The following is an 18,494-nucleotide window of genomic DNA, read 5'->3' on the forward strand; positions in this document are numbered from 1 at the left end:
TGCTCACAGCGTATCCTGAGCCGCAAAAAATTTCTTCCCGTCTGTCTTCCTCCTAGGGCTAGGAGGATCACACCAGAAAACAGCTGTAAGAATGTTCTATAAGCCACAGTTCACTTGACAAATCTAAGGCACTGCTGGAAAATTATTGGCTATATGTACAACAAAAAAGATTGAAAAAAAAATGCAGTGGGTCTGTACCTACTGGTGGGGAAAGAGGTCAAAGACATACTTAAGCAAGGAGCCAGGTGTCCAAACAATTTCTATGCTCCCCACTGCCACAGGGAATAGGAGGAGGAAGAGGAGAAATACACATACACTTGAGTCTGTGCCTGGAAAATTTTGGAAGAATACACAAGAAACTGAACACCCTTACTTGTACCCTCCCCGGGGAGTGGGGCTGCAGTCCCACAGCCATTCAGCCGCTTTTGGTCCTATAACTGTCTCACCTGTCGGCGGGGTATTTTTATATAAACAGACATTTTAACATAAAAACAAGGTAAAATGACGGAAGTTCATCCTGAGGGTAAACTGAGGACAGCCTGTTGACAACTGGACTCGAGCCCCAGACTCCAGGCACACACTGCAACAGGCCTGGCAGCAGAATTTCAGCACAAGTCAGAGAGATGACAACAGCCTGTGGGCTCACCTGTGCCAACCCCTGGGGCCTCGGGAGGAGCAGTGTCTGATGCAATGTTACCTTCTGCTTAGCAGCCCAAAGCTAAGAGCTCAGAGCCTAGGGCCACATCGGGCAAAGCGCTGCCCACCCTGCTGTGCGGCTCAAACGGGTCTGGGCCTCAGAGGGGCCTGGCTTCCCCACCTCCCAATGAACATGCACACGCAAGGTTGGGAGAAGTCACCTAAGGGGGAGGGGCAGAAGGACAAGGGCCCCCAGGGGGCTTCTAGGCTTCCTGGCTCTCCCAGAAGTGGGAGAGAAGACTGCAGCAACCTTTCTGCAAGGGCCTGTCTGTCTCTTTCTCTCATCCACAGGGCCACCCATTCTGAAGCCTTATCCTTGGCTTTGAGGAATTACAGGAGCTTCAAGGTCAACCAAGAAACTCCAGCTGCCAGATGAGCAGTGAGGTGGGTTCCATTATCACCTTCCTGGTTTATGCTTGGGTGGCCTCTTGGTTGACATCTCAACCTTGAAGTCAGACTCCCTGAGCTATTCCCTCATCCCCTAAGGAGCCCCCAAGATCCAAACAGTCTAGGTACCCAGTGAACCAAGTACTGTCCATCCAAGTGCCCAGTATCTCCTGGTTCACCTCAACTGAATGACTACAACAATCTTCTAAAAGGGTACCCTGCCTCCATTCTTTGCCCCCTCCCCAGTCTGCAGCCAGAATGACTTTTGAAATCACAAACTGAATCACATCTACTTCCGTCCTTAGGACTCCTCAAAAACTTTCTGCTGCCCTAAGAGTGAACTCAAGCTCCTGGCTGGGCTGTACAAGGCCCTTCTTGATCTGGGCTCTGCCTCTCTCTCCAGCCTTTCTAGGGACTACCCACTCTGCTGCTGGCTCTTCCTTCAACAGCCTTTAAAATGATGGCCCTCCCCTCAGGCTCCTCCCTGGTTTTGTCCCTGGCTGGCTCCCCTCCTTGCTGCACAAACCATCACTGTTGTTTTCACACAGTGACCACATTCTTAGATCTCCGACCCGGGCTTCTCACCTGCTGACTACCTCAACAGCACACAGAGGCCTCACAGGACCCTGTCATGCCTCCCAAACCCAGTGATCCCTGGGTCAGGCCCCAGGCAGCCCTGCCCCTCATGCCCAGCAGGCGGCAAGTGCTCATGTCCTCTCCTGCTACCTCCCCCTGCAACTCCTCCCACACTCCTTGTCCCTGTCAGTGGGACGCCATCCCTGTGTCACACGGGCTCAAACATCAGGATCAGGTCCTCTCTCACTACTGACTCTTCAACTGTCCTTTGTCCCCTTACCCTGACTTCGCTGGCTCGGGCCCTGGACAACCCCACCCAGAACTGCCCTCAGGTACTCCCTTGTTGCAGTCCAGACTCCATCCACCTGCTGGGGACATTTCTTAAGTCCGGATACGATCTGTCACAGCCCTGCTTGCAAATCTCCTGCAGCTCACTGTGCCGAAAAAAGAAAATCCAACTCCTTCCTGTGGCATCCAAGGCCTCCCACGCCTTGGCCCCAATCTATCGTTCCAGGCACTGTGGGGAAGAGCAGTCACAAGAACTGATGTGGGCCAAGTGCTTCCCACGTGCCTCTTAATCTCTGTAACAACCAGGATCACAATTTGGCAGATGAGGAAACCAAGGAGGGCCTAGTTAAGTCACTTGCCCAGGGTCACAGTGAAGCTCATAAGGAGTGTGCTGGGTCATAAATGTCAACCTTTTAACCCATTAGTAATCCCTGAAAGATTACATCCTTAAGGGCCAGAATACACCTTTAAAAATAATCTTGGCAGCAAGCTTCCTGGGGGCCTCCCTGAATTCCCAAAGGGAGCTGGGTGAGGGGCGGAGGAGGAGAGAGGGCCAGTGGTATCCCTGAGATCAAAATCAAAGAGACCACAGGTCAAAGAGGCACCTGATTACTTCATGAGGATGAAATAATCATGCTTATCTTATGGGACCAGGAGAAGGATTTTACTCCTCTAAAGGTTTCATTTGATGACAAGCTGCCAGGGACACAGCAGAGCGTAGCCAATGCCAGTGGGCTGGTGAGGAAGACCCCTACCAATGTCCACCCTCTTCCCGGAGTGAGAGAGGGCAATGTGCCTGTCCCTAGCTTCTAACTGCCTGTGGGCCTGCAACCTGGATCTCCGGATGGGTGGCCTCAGCCCAGAGCTTCCCACTCAGCTGCCAACTGTTCCCACTTCCTCAGGTCCTAGGGGCTGTTGCCGGGGCCAGAATGAAGGGGCAAAAACAAGCCCGGCGACGATGACCACGCTGGTGATGGCAATAGAAGCGAGAGTGAGCAGAGGAGAGGGCACAGAAGAAGGCTGGGGTGACAAATTCAGGAGAATGCCTGGGTGGCCTGGCGGGCATGTGAGGTGTGGGAGGGGTGCTTGCTTGTGCCTTCTTCCATGCCACTCCTCTTTTTCTATGACCCCGTGCTGGCTATGCTTGTTCACATATCTGTGTCTCCTCTCTGGAACGGGGACTTCCTGGTCTGTCCTAATAACTAGCAGACCGTAGGTGCTAAATTCATGCTGAATGAATCGTGGCAGACTCTCCTTACAAGTCATTAACTCAATATCCACTCCCCCCTTTCCCCTTAGTTATAGAATCTGGATTTTATTTCAGGTGGCAACATGTCCAGCTAAAAGACTTCTCAACCTCCCCTGCAGCTATGGGAGGCCAAAGAGGGAAGTGGAAGCTATTGGGGGGGGGGGGGACTTCCAAGAAAGCTCCTGAAGAGGGAGAAAGACAGCTTGGCATTAAGTCTTTTCTGTTTCCCCTCACCACCCTCCTTCCTGGAAACCTGACTTGATGGCTGGAGCTCCGCAGCCATCTTAGACCATGATGCAGGTCTGGGCTTGGAAGCCACACACTAGGGATGGCAGAACAGAGAGGCTGGCCCTAGACAGGCTTCCCCAGATTTCTTTTAAAAACCTAACAGAGAATAAACTTCTACTGGTCTAAGCCACTGCTCTTTCTGATCTCTGCTTACCAACTGCCAAATGCAATTTGCAACTGATTCATGAATAAGCCAATTAAACATGTTTTCTTAACTTACTCATTGCTGACTTGCAGTTCAAAGGCCAGTCACCACCTCTAACCTCTCTGGCTCTTGCAATACAACAACGATTTGCCATTAATTTGGGACACCAGGGAGACAGAGGGACAGAAACAATACAACGATGAGGTGGTACAAGGTGGTAGGGGATAAAGGTGGCAGCAGGAAGGGGAGCAGGAAAATGAGGGGCAGAAAAGAGAGGGATGTGGGGGGAAGGCAGGGTAGGAACAGAGGGCAAAGTGTGTCAGAGAAAAGGAAAGGGAAAGACGAGAAGCAGGGCAGAACCATGCAGGGAAGGGGAAGGGAACGGTGTCAAGATGTGCCGCGACAGCAGTCACCACTTAGAGAGCACGCGCTGTGGCCTGGGCATCATGCCAGACATGGATGATCCTCTCTAATCCTTGTCCCCCTGAGGTCAGTGCTATCATGCCCATTTTACAAATGAGGTAACTGTGGCTCTGAGATATTAAATAATTTCCCCTCAGTCACAGAAAGTGGTAGAGGCAGAAGACATTCCTGATGTAGCTTTAAAAGGGAGGGGGGAGAGATGTCACTCTTCCCTCTTTCTTTCTCTATCCTGCTGCCTGGAATGCAGATGTGATAGCTAGGCCCATGACAACCATGTTGAACAACAGTCACACCCTAAGAATGACAGAGCAAGGAATGGGAAGGAGCTTGGGTCCTTTATGACTTAGTGGAGCTTCCACACCTACCTGAGACTACAGACTACCTAAACCACTTGGAGTCCCTATCCATAAATCCACCTGTAACATCTTCAGACCTCAATTTGCTCAATTTCCCCCCAATCCTCAATAATAGATTCCAAGGCCCACTCCCAGAGATCCTGATTCAGCAATCATTTTGAGATGTACTCTCCTAGAAAAATGGAGTCAGATTAGAAAAGGCAAAGGAACAATCTGAGAGTCCGTAGGAAAATCCTTGATGCCTGAAAAGCAGTAATTGCTGGCTGCTGATCTGCCCCCAGGAGACCAGCAAGTGCCACTGTAAAACTAACCTGCCGTTATGTAAAGAAATGGAATGAAGGACAAGTTCATAAAGACACATTTGGGGCCATTCCTCAGAAACCTAAAAGGTGGCCCTAGTCATCTCAGACCAGTCTGTAACAGTGCTAGCAAATCACCCAAGAAAAAATACACTGATGGTCCAAACCGCCCAAAGCAGGAGAACTAGGCTGTTGTGAGGGCAATCTTTGGACAGAGCAGCACCACTCCGAATTGGTCTCCCATGGTTGCCTGCAGCTTCCTGTGTGCTAGAAATTCTCTCCAACTCATGTCCCAGGAGAGGGGTTGTGTTGTTACTGTTCTGGTGTCTTCGGGAATAAGGCCCAGCACAGCAGCGAGCACACAGGTTCTTAATTCATGGCTACAGACTGAGAATGGTCAGGAAAGAACTAAGAGAATTGGGGTGTGGGCCAAGCTGTCCACCAACCCCTAGCCCTATGCCTCCCTGAGTTGAGGTTGATTCCTGAAGCCCCAGACATGGGGACTTAGAGTCAGTGTGGTCATTGCTCATCCTCCCACCAGACTACTGTCTGCCAGACACCCTCTGGGGATCTTCAAAGATCAGGTTCCCTCCTCTTCTGAAGCTATTCCTGTTTTGGAGTCCCAGGAGTCCAGAAGATTCAGGCAAAGCCAAAGAAGGCTGGCACAGGCCTGTTTAGCTCTGGCCCAGGCCTATCCAAGCCACCGTTTTGGGTTTTTTTTTGTTTGTTTTTTTAAAAGATTTTATTTATTTGGCAGACAGAGATCATAAGTAGGCAGAGAGGCAGGCAGAGAGAGGAGGAAGCAGGCTCCCCACTGAGCAGAGAGCCTGATGCGGGGCTCGATCCCAGGACTCTGGGATCATGACCTGAGCTGAAGGCAGAGGCTTCAACCCACTGAGCCACCCAGGCGCCCCCAAGCCACCCTTTCTAAGGGACAGAAACCTGAACTGGGCTTTCAGTCATGGGCATAGGTGACACGTAGCTCTAAACACCAGAGTTTTTCCACCCTGGTCTCCTTGGAGGCCCCAACACAGAACCGTCCACTCCTAAAGCAACTGCCCTTTTCAGAACTGCAGCCTTATTCTGAAGTTAGAGGTTCTTAGGGTCCACTAGGGATTATAATTAAATTATAATTATATAAATTTATAATTATGTAAATTATATAAATTAAATTATAATTATAATAAAGTTTGTACTACTCTCCCTGGCACTTGGAGAAGCAAGTTTGGAGACGGAATGTGGGCATGCATCCTTAAGGCCAGAAACCACTTTAATTTGCAGGATTCCGTGGCTTTTTCTGGCTGTTGTCTTGCTTTAAGTCTCTGGCACCAGCAGCTAGGTTGAAAACTGTTACCTCGTGTCCCTGACACACTGCCATCAACTGGGCATAAAACTCGCAAAAAGACGAACTCCCTTCTCTCTCTACCTGCTCTCTCTCTCTCTGCATTGGTGTCTCTTGCCACTCCCAGCTTGCTTCTATTTGACTAGAGAAATTCAATGCAGTTCCATTCCACAGGCAATACAGAGCAGCCACTAAGTGACAGAAAGAAAAAGCACCAAGAAGAACAAGACCCTGTTCAAAAGGGGGTCAGAGTATGGTAGGGAGACACATAAACAAGCAGCCACAGAGTGGTAATTACTGTAGAAAGAGACCCCAAGCACAGACAGAGTAATGGCCACTCTGCCAAGGGAAATCAAGGAAGGAAGTCACGGGGAGACAAGCACTTCTCGGGAGGGACGAGCATGTGCAGGGGTCTGAGACTGTGGCCTGCTGGAGACAGCATCCATGGAGGGAGTTAATGGGGATTAGGTTACTATATGCCTGGTGCTGCCGTTTTACAGATGAGAACACTTGAGGCACAGAGATAGTAACTTGACCGAAATCACAAGTTACAAAAGGATGAAGACAGGTTCCAAAACTAACAGGTGGATTCTAAAACCTAAGCTTTTTTTCAAACATCACAGGACACATTGTGTGCAGAGTTCAATTGGCTGAAGTGTAAAGTTTAAGAGCTAAGTTTATGCAGGGGCGCCTGGGTGGCTCAGTTAAGCGTCCAATTCTTGATTTTGGCTCAGGCCATGATCTCAGGGCAGTGAGATTCCAGCCCTGTCTCAGGCTCCATGCTCTGCCTGCTTAAGATACTCTGCCTCTCCCTCTGCCCCTTCCCCTGTTCTCTCACCTGCACTCTCCCAAAACAAAAACAAAAAACAAAACACAAATTAAAGAGCTAAGTTGCTGCAGGACAGGCAGAGGCTGACCATGAAGGGCTTCATACACGATGCTAAGAATGTGGGCTTGATCTTTCAGCAATACAGTAGACTGAATTACTAAGAAAGAGCTTCCCCGTCCCACTACAGTCACACAGAAACACTAGAAAACAGATATTCTTAAACATACAGCCAAATCTGAAAGAGAAATAGCCCCATGTGCCAGAAATGACAAGAACAATGGAAACATGAACAGTAAGTGGAACTGACACCAAAATGACCCACGGACGTTTGAACCCACATCTGAAGTGGTTTTAATGGCTGGCTGTGGCTGTGAGTCCCAATACCAAGATGAGAGCCTCAAAGGGCTGCCCAGTTTAGAAAAGCAACAAGAAGCTGGCACTTTTCTCCAAGGCTCTACTGGAGGATAGGTCACCTATTAAGAAGCTAAACTGCTCAGCTAGCCACACCCATGGAACTGAACCTGATTTGACACTCAGAATGGTGAAGAGGCGCCAAACCGAGAAATAAACATAAGAACTGAGCCATAGGGCGTCTGGGTGGCTCAGCCGGTTAAGCATCTGTTTTTGGCTCAGGTCATGAACCCAGGGTCCTGGGATCAAGCCCCAAATTGGGCTCCTCGCTCAGCAGGGGGTCTGCTTCTCCCTCTGCCTGCTGCTTGTGCTCTCTCTCTGTCAAATAAATAAATAAAATCTTAAAACAAACAAACAAACAAAAAACCAAAAAGAAACACAAAACTGAGCCAGGACCACTGAAACAACAATGTTCCCACCAGAAGCAAACTGCTCTTAGGGATAGTTTCATAACCCAGGACACAACACTTACCCTTAAAGCAGAGTCCTTCCTGAAGATGAGGCTCACAACCCAAAGTCATAAAGCATGCAAGGAAATAAACCACCAAGAGGAAGAGACCAAAAAAGAGTAGTATGACCCCCAAAACCAGATATAATAAAACAATCTGAGCCTTAGAAATGAGAACATTTAAGATCATTAAAGAGCTAAAGCAGTAAAAAAACAGATATGGAGACTTGGATGGTAGAACGGTCAACATATATCTAAGAGGAATTCCAGAAGGCCAGAGTAGAGAAAATGGGAGAGAGCTGAAGAGATAAAGAATTTCCCAGAATTTATTTTATTTTTATTTATTTATTTATTTATTTAATTTTAAGTAGGCTCCATACCCAATGTGGGGCTTGAATTCATGACCCTGAGATCAAGAGTCACATGCTCTAAAGACTGAGCCAGCCAGGTACCCTGAGAATGTCCCAGAATTTAAAAAAGAATTAAATATAAGATGTTACAGGGCATCTGGGTGGCTCAGTTAGTTAAGTGTCCACCTTTGGGGATCCTCGGATCAAGCCCTAAGTCAGGCTCCCTGGTCAGTGGGGAGTCTTCTTCTCCCTCTCCCTCTGCCTCTCTCCCTGCTCATTTTCTCTCTAATAAAAATAAAGTCTTTATAAATGAATAAATAAATGTATGATGTTAAGTACCCTGGACTTTAAGAGCTGCATGCTCCTCCAATCAGCCAGATGCCCCAAGATGTGTAATTTTCAAACCAGTAAAGGGAATAAAGAAAACTCCAGCAATCTGACAGAAGGCAGGAAAGGAGAAAAATAGGCAAAAAAGGGAAGGTATAAGGAAAGTATGCAAAAACACGATATATTTAAGTCAAATACCAAAAATGTAAATAATTATACTGACTTAAGACAGATTTTCAGATTTGATTTAAAAATTTAAATGCAGCCACATTCTATTTATGAAAGAAAACTCCTGGAACATGAGGACACAGAAGGTTGAAAATCAACGCAAATAACAAGCCCCAAGCTGAAGTAGCGCTAATGTCATCCAACTTTAAGGCAAAAAGCAGAAGAAATATTTAGAAGGAAAAATTAACAAGACTTGGTGACTGAATAAAAGAGGCCACGGAGAGACGGAAAAAATGGAGGGCCACTATGAGGTGACCGGGGGTATGGGGACGCTCCCAATAAGGTAGGAACTCTGGAAGAGGAGGTCTGGCCAAAAATACAGGGGTCATTTTGGGGCATACTAAATTGCTGGAACCCTAGAGACCCCCAGGTGATGATGTCTCATGAGCAGTTACAGATAGTCACAAGTTCAGTGGGTTATTCTGCAGTTTTCCAGAGAAGAATCTTAACACTCAGTATTAAGAATGTACATAATTCCTGGGGGCGATTGTATGGCTTGGTTGGTTAAACATTTGACTCTTGATTTTGGCTGAAGTCATGATCTCAGGGTTGTGAGACTGAACCCTGAATCAGGCTCCACACTCGGCATGGGGTCTGCTTCTCTCCCTCTCCACCCTCCCACCAAAAAAAAGGAATGTATAAAATCTTCTTTCTTAAAAAAAAAAAAAAAATCCCCAAAACAACCAAACCCCAGGTGCCTAGTCCCAAGAATTACAATGACCTTGGCATTAAATCTGTATCTCCTTTTGATGCTTGGCCCATCCAAACAATGCCCCTGTTGGATGGTGAGAGAGGCAGCGACTGACTCCAAGAGGGGCGGTGCACAGGGCTTCAGGAGCCACATAAGGTCTCATGTACAGAGTAGAAAGCTCTTTGGAAGAAGGAACCCTACATCTCATGGCCACGGGAAAAAGACTCGCTAGAAGTGGGGGTCAGGAGCCAGAGGGTCCCTCTGGTTTGCTAGCAGTAGCTTGACTACTCCCACTGCTGAATCCCCAGGTCCAACTCCAATAATCAAATAGTTACCCAGTGCCCAATCCTGCTCCCAGGGGGTGTGCGTTGGTATAAAGGAAAACCATAATACAAAAAAAAAACCTAGAACAACCCCCATAAGAGAAATACCAAGAGCTCTGGGTTTAAGAATGACAAGCTCCCCTGTGCAGTGCAGGGGAAGAATCATGAGTTCACAGAAGAGGCAACATTGGAAATGTTCTTTCTGCATGTCCCCTTGTTACATAATTCTAGGGGCACCAGGATTTCTACAGTTGTGTCTCCCAGGGGCTCAGGGCCTCAAAGCACTTACTGCTCTCCATAGTGGAAGCTGGTCCTTTCTAACAATATTTATTAGGGCTTATAAAGAGGAAGGCATGCGCTGAATGTTTTTATGAGCATGCTTTCATTCAATCCTTTCAATTACCTTCTAAGGTGTGTACCACTTATTCTCAGTTCACAGGTGAGGAAACTGAGGCTTAGAAAGGCAAAGAGAACTTGCCCAAGGTCACTGAGGTATGGTCACTGAGCCTGAATTTGTATCTACCACGTCAATCTCCAGAGCCCACATTCCTTTTTTTAAGATTTTATTTATTGGGGCGCCTGGGTGGCTCAGTTGGTTAAGCGTCTGCCTTCAGCTCAAGTCATGATCCCAGGGTTCTTGGATGGAGTCCAGCATCAGACTCCCTGCTCAGGGGATAGTCTGCTTCTCCTTCTCCTTCTGCTCCTCCCCACTGCTCGTGCTATAACTCAAATAAAAAATAAAATCTATTAAAAAAAAAAAGATTTTACTTGTTTATTTTAGAGAGCAAGTACGAGCAAGGAGGGGGCAGAGGGAAAGAGAAGGAGGGAGAACCTCGAGCAGATTCTGTGCGGAGCGCAGAGCCCCACATGGGGCTTAATCCCATGACCCTGAGATCATGACCTGAGCCAAAACCAAAAGTGGGAAGCTCAACCAACTGAGCTGCCCAGGCACTCCTCCAGAGCCCACACTTATAATTGCTTTGTCATACCACATCACGTGTATACATGCTCTGCTTACGCTCCTAGACGATCACATCATCATAGACCCCTGCCGCAGCTAGCACCAAGCACAGTACACAGATGAGAACTCTGCAGCAGGACGACAGAGGGAGGGGCTGGATTTGAGTCAGAGGTCCTGGGCTTGCCCCAGCTTGAGTGCTCGCTGTAGAAGCTCAGTGAATCTCTCCAGTTATAAAACAGTGTCAAGCACAGTGCTAGACACTACCACATAACCTAACCCGCATGACAATCCATCAGCCCCATTTTCTTGAAGAGGAAACTGAAGCTCAAGGGGGTTCATAATCTACCAAAGGCCCTCAGCTAATGAGTGAGATAACCAGAATCCAAACCCAGACCGGATTTGTAGCTGCTAGACAGACATAAAGCCTTGAACATATTCTCTAGACCTAGGAATGCGGAGGAAGAGGAAGGCAGAGAACCCTGCCTTTGGACTTGAGAAGACTGAACGAAATAAAGAACATGGAATCACTGTGCACTGGGAACACTGTCCCTATTCTAGGCCGAGGGAAGGCCCAGAGGTCAGCGAGCACAGGCTTGTACCTAGCCACAGTGTAGGCAAGAATCCCACAATCCCTTTTTCCAAAGAAGGTCATATTCACAGGTTCTGTGGATTAGGACACGAACATGTCCCTTGGGCAGCCACTATGCAAACCATGAGAGGTGAAATCAGAAGAGTGGGGATACACACGGACAGAATGGGAGGGACACCTGTGGATGGTAGAAGAGAGAAGGGTTCAAGCCGTCACTTGGCTCCCAGGAACTGAGAATGATGTGTTACGGATAAAGCGGAAACAAGGGAAGGGAGGGGACAGAGGTGAGTTCTGCCTTGAAAACTGAGCATTCCAGTAGCCAGGGGGACATACAGGTCTGACATTCAGCAGAAAAGGATTCGTGGCAAGAAGTTCAGTATTTTGGGGCCCCTGGGTGGCTCAGTCAGTTAAGCGTCTTGCCTTCAGCTCAGGTCATGATCTCAGGATCCTGGGATCCAACCCTGTGTATTGCGCTCCCTGCTCAGTGGGGAGTCTGCTTCTTCCTCTCCGGCTGCCCCTCCCCATGCTTGTGTTCTCTCTTTCAAATAAATAAATAAAATCTTTAAAAAAAAAAAAAAAAAGAGAAGTAGTTCAGTATTTTTCCCTATAAGGGAAGAAGTTCTTAGCCAGGAAGGGCCAAGAGGGTGAGAGGAGCAGAGAAAGGACAGAGCACTGAGCACACTCACGGGCAGACAGGAAAGAGGAAGAGGGAGGAGGATAGCAAAGGCACAGAGAGGAAGGGACCTGGGGCCAAGGCAAGGAGTGAGATGGTTCGCCTGGGAGAGGGCAGGCCAATCTTCTGCTGCATATTTCTACAGTCTACCACGGCAGTGGGCACAGAGCAAGCTGAAGTAAGACTCAAACAGTGAACAACTGTGTAAGAGACCAAGCAGGAGAAATTTAGGAGACACACAAAAAAAGAAGTGATGGCATCTGTAGTGCTTGTGATGTCCGTGGTTCCAAGAGGCAGCATCCCAGGACAGAGACGTGGGTGAGTGGGCGAACGGTTGGCACAGACTCTACGTGCAATGTGATCTGAAAGCCACAGGAGGTGAATAAGAGTTGCAGCCAGCATTTGTGGAAGAAGGTGAACTGTCAGGGCTCTAACTGACCCCGCACAAGGACACATGCGCTCTCTGCTACACACAAGCACTATCCCGGCCAAACGGCTCTTCCTTCAAATCCCGTGTCTGTTCCACATGCTTCCCTAGAAGACACGCAGATGCCACAGCTCATCTGCGGAGAAAAGGACTGCCGCCCCGACCTGGGGAGACCTGCCTGCAGCCCTGGCAGCTATTTGGGCGGCTTATCCGCCTGGGCGGGTAGCCGGCTTTCCCAGACAGGAACTGTATAGACAGGAGCAGGGCCTGCGGCTTGCAGTGACTCAGGCAGTGTCTACCAGCCCTGGGGGTGCCCACCACCCTCAGAGGGGGCACACTGGGCTGACTGTGTCACTTCCTGAAAGCATTCTTCAGTTCTATTTGTGAAGACACATGACTTCCAAAGTGACATGTCTCCCAATGACTTCAAATGGTGTTTCTTTTTTTATTTTTATTTTATTTATTTGACAGAGAGGTCACAAGTAGGCAGAGAGGAAGGCAGAGACAGAAGGGGAAGTGGGCTTCCTGCTGAGCAGAGAGCCCGATGCGGGGCTTGATCCCAGGATCCTGAGATCATGACTCGAGCCGAAGGCAGAAGCTTAACCCACTGAGCCACGCAGACGCCCCTCAAATGGTGTTTCAATCAGCAGCCGGAACCAATGTCCTATACATACTTAACCAACCCAACTCTACTCACTCCCCAGCACATCCACACACCACAGGGCACGTGGTCAGAAGATGCCTCGCAGCCTCTCTAAGGGCAACGGGGAACGGCACAGTACCACAGGGCCATGAGGAAGACCCAAGAGGTCAGAGCCACCATCTTACCCAACAGATAGGACTTCTGGGGCCCACAGAAGGGGACAGGTGAGCACGCACTCCTAAACTAACTGGCTCACAGGTGAGAGAGTGCCAATTTACAAAACATCGCAGGGCTTCCTCTGTAAATTAGCTTTATAAAGTCAAGCGCTCTTGTAGACTGCAGACAGAGAGTAAATTAATATACCTCTCTGGAATGTGGCAGTTTGGTGAAGTTTATCGATGGCCTTAACATTCTGGTTCATTCAAAATTATATATAAACACAAAGACACTCTTAAAACTGAATACCTACTAAGTAGCCTGGAACGAGGCTGGGGAGGGGGAGACAATGTTAACAAGACAAAGTGGGAATCCTCAAAGGGCTTCTGTTCTAGTCAGGAATTCAGACAGTTTAGCAGTAAGTTTGTTTTTTTTTTTAAAGATTTTATTTATTTATTTGACAGAGAGAGATCCTAAGTACACAGAGAGGCAGGCAGAGAGAGAGAGAGAGAGAGAGAGAGGGAAGCAGGTTTCCCACTGAGCAGGGAGCCCGATGCGGGGCTCGATCCCAGGACCCTGAGATCACGACCTGAGCCGAAGGGAGAGGGTTAACCCACTGAGCCACCCAGGCGCCCCTAGCAATAAGGTTGTTGTTTTTTTTTAAATATATATTTTTTAAGATTTTATTTATTTATTTGACAGGCAGAGACCATAAGCAGGCAGAGAGGCAGGCAGAGAGAGAGAGGGAGGAAGCAGGCTCCCCACTGAGCAGAGAGCCCGATGCGGGGCTCGATCCCAGGACCCTGAGATCATGACCTGAGCTGAAGGCAGAGGCTTTAACCCACTGAGCCACCCAGGCGCCCCAGCAATAAGGTTTTTTTTAAAAAGGTTTTATTTTTTTATTTTAGAGAAAGAGAACGCTCACGTGAGCAAGGAAGGAAAGGAGCAGAGCTGGGAGAGAGGGAGGTAGAAAGAATTTCAAGACCCCCCTCCCCAATGGGGGGCCTCAATCCCATGACCCCAAGATCATGACCCAATCAGAAACCAAGAGTCCGACACTCAACCAAGCAAGCCATCCAGGTGCCCCGACAGTTAAGCAATAAATTAACAAACAAGATGATTTTTGAGTAAGGAAGTATTAGATATAATAGCAGAAGATGATAAATAATTATCAGCAGAACTGATTATATAAGCTCAGATACACTCATAAGATGGAATACTGTTCTGCTTTGTTAAAAATGCATTCTTGGGGGTGCCTATCCCCTGGGCGGGGAGGTCCCTGCTCAGCACGAAGTCTGCTTCTCCTTCTCCCTCTTCCCTGCATCACCCCCTCCTTGTGCTCTCTCAAATTTCAAGTAAGTAAATAAAATCTTAGAATAAAATAAAATTAAATAAAATTAAAAATGCATTCTTGAAAACAATATTCAAATTGCTAGTGATATAAATGTTTAAAGTATCACAATTATGTTCAGTGAAAGAAGACAATCACAAAAGACCACATATTGTATAACCCCATTTCTATAAAATGTCCAGGGAAGGCAAATCTGTGGAAACAACAAGTAGCTGAATGGTTGCCTTGGGCCGGGGGCAAGGGAGGAGATAATGGGGAGTGAATGCTAATGGATACAAGACTGCCTTCTGGGATGATGAAAAGGTTCTAAAATTAAATTAGAGCAATGGTTACACAGCTCTGCAAATATACTCAAAACCATCAAATTGTACATTTTAACTGGTGAGCTTCATGGTATCTGAATTATATCTCAGTAAAGCTACTAAATAATAGTATCACAATATGACTTCAACGTGGTTTTCAAAAAGATAGTGTAGGAAGGTGTGTGTGAGAGAGAGAGAGAGAAAGAGGGAGAGAGAAGGCAGGAAAGAATGAATATTCATGAAAATATTCACCGTGGTAATTCTCTGGGAGGAAGATTCTAAGGTAGCTTTTATTTTCTTCTTTATATTTCTCTGTATTTTCCAAATATTCTAAAATGAAGATGTTAGTTGTTTAACTGACCAATCAGCTAGGATTTCAAAAGATACAAGAGGACCTTAAGTAGATCCAAGATGCAGAACTAGAAAGGTCTATTTTCTTAACTTGGCTATATCTAGGGTTGTCACAGTCTTTGCACCAAAGATAAGCAGAGAACTAAGCCAACAAATTGTATATTCCAGATAAATCAGACCAAATAGGTCCCAGTTAAGAAGGGTCTGCCAACAGCTGGCAGAATTTACTCCCCTCTGCAAATGCTTTAAAAGAAAAGCAGTGGGGTGCCTGCGTGGCACAGGTGGTTAAGTGTCTGACCCTGACTTTGGCTCAGATCATGATCTTGGGGTCATGGGACAGAGTCCCACCTCAGGCTCCGTGCTGGGCATGGAGTCTACTTCTCTCCCTTTCTCTCTCCCTCTGCCCCTCTCCACACACACCCCCACCCACAAAAAAAGAAAGAAAACCAGTTGTCTCCATAAAGTTCAGATACTATCAAAGAATGCAGAAGAATGTCAAAGATTTGAGCAGATGCGGTAAGAAATCTCCTGGGTGTGTTCAGGAGTCATTTCTGGTTGTGAAGTGTGAGGCCCTCAGGACCATCACTGTCAGGTCCCTCTGACTCCTCTGACCAATGATCTCAGAGGCACCTTTCTGTGAAGTCAGTGGTTTCCCCAATCAGGTTTGCTGCCTCAAGTCTATGGGGAGTTTTATAATGCAGATTTCTGGACATCATTCCTAGAAATCCTAATTCAAGAGGCCTGAAGCAAGGCCGAGGAATCTACATTTTTTTCCAAAATTCCCTGGCGGATCTGCCGGCTGAGCCATGTTTTGGAATCATGGGACTAGACACTGTCTGAGACAACCAACGATAAGGTCAGCCTGCACATCTGGCTGCAAAGCCACAAGGATCCCACAGGGCCAGTGCTAGGGATCAAAAGGCTACTAAGTGCAGAAAGGGAAACTCCATGGGGAAATCCCATGCATGTCTAGCAATGGGTGCTAGAGCCTGGGAAGGCAGCTAGCAAATTCCTATGAAAAAGCCTGTTCTAGACGGTTCTCTCAGGCCCAGTGATCTTGGATGTTCACCTGGGAAAAATGGGTAACCAGTGCCACTTCTACTCTGGGAGACTAAAGGAAGAATCATTGCCCTCTAACAACACAAACATGAGCCAGCAAGCTCTGCAGCCCCCAAGGAATCAGCAGCAGAAAGGGACATGGTGTGCTGTGGCACAAAGAGCTCTGGGTCTGAGTCATATAGATTTGGGTTGAAATCCCTGTTCTCCATTACCAGCTATCTGTGGATTAAAGATGGCTACCATCCCCTTGCTACTCCTGCCTCAAGATGCAGAGTCTAGTTCCTCTCCTTGAATCTGGGCCGGCCAGTGACTGCTCTGACCAGCAGCCTTTGGCAGAGGCCCCACCAAGGAGTGTACAGGCTGCTGAGAGAACGTGTAAACCCAGTGTTCAACCAAACAACAGCCCCACAGGAAGTACCCTTTCACCAATAAGCTCCCACTCTGGAGCCCTTTTCGGCCAAGGGTACCTCATATACAAAGTACAGGAACTACTTATGATTCCCCTACAACTGGGAGGGACCCTGCCAACAAGTGCCCAGTATTCCAAGGATGACTCACCTTCTCCCATCACACCAGTGTCCCTTCTGGCCTCTCTTCTTCCTGTCACAGTGTCGTCTTTGTCCTAGTCACCTAGGTTGAAAAAGTCAACCTCTGAGACTCCTCTGTCTCTCTTTAGCACCCAGGCATGGCCAAGACCTCACCTCTCCAATCACCCCCACCTCTCTATCTCCATGGCCCCCAAAAGGCAGTCTTTGAGGCCAGGCAGATATGAGTGCCACTCTGCAACTTACTAGCTGGGGACCATACACAAGCTTCTTATCTCTTTGAGGTTAGTCTCCTTAGCTGCAAACCAAATTTGTAGTCCTTTCTAAGATAAGAAAACCTAGAGCCCAAAGCACACGGTACAGAGAAAGTGCTCAGTACAAAGCAACTGTTTTCACCTAAGTTAATACAGATATCTCCTCATCTAATTCTCCTGCTGTGTATCTCTCTCCATTTTGACCCCTCTAGCATAATGCTAGTGCATTAATTGTCCAAGATGACAGCTACCACATTACTCTCCTACTCAAGGGCCCTCGCTGGCTCCCACCGTTCTCGCATCAATCTCAGCTTCTCAGCCAAGCGTGTCGGATTAGCTACAATAATGGCTGCACACTGTCATGCTGGCCTGCCCGAGCCAATCCCATCCTCACTACGACTTGCTGCTGGCGGCAGTCTTCTAAAATGGCTCACTATAATACCTTCCTCCTGACCCACAAAACCCGCAAGATCACAAATGTCGTTTTAAGCCAATAAGTTTTGGGGTCATTTGTTAGAAGGCAATAGATAACTAATACTCTTGATCTTCCCAAACACATCTGAGCTGTTGCTCCTTTACTCACATTTGCCCTTCCCAAATCTCACGTAGTGCGACCTTCCCAGCCTGCCAGAACTACCTCCCATACCAGTGTTCAGCCTGAGGCTTTTCTTAAAGTGCCATCTACCAGCCTCGTCCAGGAGCCTTTTCCTCTCCCCCCAAGCTCTTCCTGCACATCTTCTTCTCCATCTCTGCATCTGTCACACTGTATCACTGTCAATCTGTTTATCTGTGTGCTAAATGACACATGGCAAGGTTACTCACTGCAGCCAAAGACTGGAAATCACCTGGACATCTGTGACTAGAGACTGACACACCCATACAACAAATGAGGGAGCAGGAAAAAAGAATGAGGAAGCTCCACAGTGTACTAGTATGCCAGGAGGCATAAGATACAATATGTAAAGCAAGCAGCAGACCAGTGAACAAGGCAGACAGCCATCTGCCTGAAAGGTAATAACGTAATAATAGAATAATATAAAGTTACACGCTCATAAATGAAAGTGACCATGAGGGCTCCCTCCATGAGGGAAAGAGGGATCATCCTGTGAATTTTGTAGCATGTCAATAATTACCTATTCAAAAATAAACAGCTCCAAAGACTGAGAACTTCCCCCCAGAGATCAGGAATAAGACAAGGATATCCACTCTAACCATGTCTATTCAATACTGTACTGTAGATTGTAGCCAAGGTAATTAGGAAACAGGAAAAGAGCCAAATGTTATCTGGATTGGAAAGGAAAAAGTAAAACTATATTAGCAGATGACATGATCTTACATGACATGGTCTTAGAAAATCCTAAGAAATCCACTAAAAAAACTACTAGAACTAATAAATAAATTTAGCAAGTTTGAACGATAGAAGATTGATAATTTTTAATCATAAAATCCTCAACAAAATATTAGCAAACTGAATTCAACAATACATTAAAAAGACCAGGCACCATGATCAAGTGGGATTTATTCCAG

At 47.3% G+C, this 18,494-nt stretch overlaps 1 protein-coding gene across 1 annotated transcript in view; it reads right to left on the bottom strand.

Annotated features, from left to right (window-relative positions):
- The window catches only part of PPARD (peroxisome proliferator activated receptor delta), an 82,091-nt gene that overhangs the window by 41,320 nt on the left and 22,277 nt on the right, over window positions 1–18,494 (bottom strand). The gene's annotated exons all lie outside the window — the stretch shown is intronic.

Source organism: Martes martes (genome assembly GCF_963455335.1).
Source record: "Martes martes genome assembly, chromosome: 6".
Classification (NCBI taxonomy): Eukaryota; Metazoa; Chordata; class Mammalia; order Carnivora; family Mustelidae; genus Martes; species Martes martes.